The sequence below is a fragment of the Carassius carassius genome, chromosome 36, assembly GCF_963082965.1.
Source record: "Carassius carassius chromosome 36, fCarCar2.1, whole genome shotgun sequence".
NCBI lineage: Eukaryota > Metazoa > Chordata > Actinopteri > Cypriniformes > Cyprinidae > Carassius > Carassius carassius.
Genome location: NC_081790.1, coordinates 820,013 through 823,466, shown reverse-complemented (window position 1 = coordinate 823,466; position 3,454 = coordinate 820,013).

Sequence of the window (3,454 nt, the reverse complement as noted above, 5' to 3'; positions counted from 1 at the left end):
CAAATTAAAAGTAATAAAAAAGAAGAGAATTCATTGTAAGAAAAATAAAATAAAAATAATAATTATGATAATACATAGGCTACATACATAAAATGATTGAATTTGACATTTCTGTCACTTCTGAAATGATGGCTACACCCCTGATATGACAAAATGTTAGCTTATACATAATACTTTCAAAGCTCTTTTTTTAATCTTGGCTTACATAAATTTTTAAGTATGCCATGTCATGCAATAGCATCATTAATCTAGCATCTAACAATGGACAAAAGGTTTTTGTTTTTCTAACATATGGCCATAAATGCTGGTGTAATTTGCCCCCTGACTAAGCATTTAAAGAATTCAGGGCAAGCATTTAAATAACCCTGTAAATGGACTTAAAGAGTGCAGCATCGAATCGTTATAATTGAATCGAATTTATTTTGACCACTTGATGGCGCAAGCAGATTCAACCAAATTCAACCAAAAATGATAATTCTGTCATCATTTACTCACCCTCATGTCAATCCAAACCTGTATGAGTTGCTTTCTTGTGTTGAACATAAAAGATGATTTTTGGAAGATTGTTGGTAATCTGTCTTTTTTTGCATTATTATACCACATTATTATATCACTTTTTCACTCACTTTATTTACAGTTTTTTTCAATTGTTTACACGCAATTTTGAGTTCTTTTTGTCAAAATATAATCACAATTATCCAAACACCACAATCAATTAGCAAAATTAATAGATTGTTTGCAAAATGACACACTTCAGTCAAAACATATACACATATTTGTGAAAATGCTATTTGTTTTCATTTAACCAACACAGTCATCAATGATCATACACTATTGCACCCAGTTTCACACTGCTGTGATAAATAAAAAACACATTTGTAAAAAAAAATAAAAAAATAGATTTTTGGCCAGACATTCTTATTGTATGTAAGAGATAATTTGGGTGACAAAAAATAGTGAGAAACTCACAACATTATTCATGATTTGTTTTGAGATATAAGGAAAATGTAGACAAATACTGTAGGCCTACTATAACCTTACCAAGCACTGCACAACACTTGATGCTGCAGACTGAATATTTCAAGTATTTATTTCAATACTTACAGTATTTACCATAATCAGTTACAGTAATCAACCAACAATGATATCAATTACTGTAAACAAATAAAATCTATAGACAAATAAAAATTACTGCATGAATTACAGTACATACACTTTGACTCTGAAGAAAAGTAAAGTAAAAGTAAACAGAAATGAAAGAAAACTACTGTAAAAGCAACAAGAATACTGTAACTATCCGTCTCTTCGTCTGGCTGGATCAGGCCATAAGATTTCATCCACATCACAGGCTATGTCTGATGTTACATTGTTTTTTATGCTATTAGAAGTATTTGAACTAATAATAAACAGTTGAAGATTTGCTTTAGATGAGTTTAAGTTTGTAATTTTCATCAAATATGAATCAGTCTTTAGAGTGGTTTCACAATGTTGTCTATAAGCTAAGACAGTTAACTGTAATGATCCTGCATCTCGTCCTGATCTTTGACTTTGTATGAAATAGTTAATGATTATGTATCAGATGTTATTTTGAATATGAATATCATCCAGTAACTTTCATTCCTTCCACGTGTCGTCCAGCAACACAATGTGCGATATCTATAGCAGTAAGATCGATTCCATGCGATATAATTAGATCTAGTGTATGATTAAAACGATGAGTGGGCCCAGTGACATTTTGCTTGACTCCAAAAGAGTTTATTAGGTCAGTAAACGCAAGTCCTAATGTATCATTTGTATTATTAACATGAATATTAAAATCTCCCATGATTAGCGCCTTATCAACTGTAACTAGAAGGTCTGAGAGGAAATCTGCAAATTCTTTTAGGAATTCTGTATACGGCCCTGGTGGTCTATACACAGTAGCCAGAGCAAGAGATACATTAGATTTCTGTTTGTCACAAAGGTTACTGATTACAGCTGTTTCTGGTTCAGTTAGTTCACATATGTAAACTCATGAGTTTCTGCTGTTCATTGTCTGGTTTTTGCCTTTATTTTGCCCAGGCAGATCTGGTGTTGTTCCTGTATTTGATGGCATTTGACCTCCATCTTCTTGTTTAGCGTGTGCGTGCGTGTGTGTGTTGTAATGGTATTAGAATAACTTTAAATAATAAGAAATAGGTCAAGATATGCTTTAAAGTAGTTTATGCATGAAAGCTTCAGCAACACAACACATCGTACATAAAAAAGCTTGATGTGCATGAATAAAATAATGATGTATCAGATGAAAGTTTTTAAATGAACATTTTTGGAATATAACTCTGTCCATCTGTCTGACTAATGTGTTTCATTCCTTCCACATACAATTCAGTGACATGATGACAATGATAGTGTTCATTGTATTTAAGTAAATTGTACATAATTCCTCAGTTATTTCAACCATGAGTCACTGGATCTGTGGTTATATGTTTTTGAGTATAGTGCATGTGTTCTATTTCCTTGTCAAGTCCAGGAAGTTGTGACTCTGCATGACTTTGTCATCTCAGTAGTTGAACTGAATCTCGAACAACACAAGCAGCCAATCAAAGACAGAGACAAAACCACACCCTCTCTGTTTCAGCATGTTTGCTGTTCTTTAGAACTGAAGACTTTTCTGTTAACTGATTATGAGTAAGAACATCATCAGTCTTGCTCTTCTGATCTGAAGGTCTTTCCTGTCATAATGTGTTTCTTCTGATGAGATGATAAACTCTTTCTGAAGCTCAGACGACACAACATCAGCAGACATCTCAGAGTTGTGATGGATGGGTCATCTCTCTTCAGCTCAACACAAGGTGAATATATATATATATATATATATATAAACAGTAAGTATTGGCCTGGTAATGATTGGCTAGCCTTATTGTAACAAATTCTACAGTAAGAACTATAGCACATTTTCATAAGAGCGAGTACAAGTCAGAATCCAGAGCCAAGTGGAAAATGTGTTTTAATGAAGAGTGATGGATAAACCTGTCCTTCAGATGAAATAGATTAACTCATTAAGAGCCCGATGAACTGTTCAGAAGTAAGAAATAATGTGTTAAGTTAAATTCACATGGCATGTTGAATTAGAGTATTCTGTCAAACTATAGAGTGTAAGTGTCTAAATAATAATAATAATAATAACAACAATAACAATAACAACAACAACAATAATAATAATAATAATAATAATAATAATAATAATAATAATAATAATAATAATAATAATAATAATAAACAGTTAACACTTCAACCACTCAATGTTTAAACCAAAACACTTGTTTTTCATAGATTCATTGATTAGACCAAATTCAGTGAAGTTTGACTAAACTTTGAACTATGTAGTTATCTGCATCAAGCCTCATGAATATGCAATGATGAAGAACAGGGTTTTGGGTTACTGAGAACCAGAACCAAGCTGATGGATGAATAA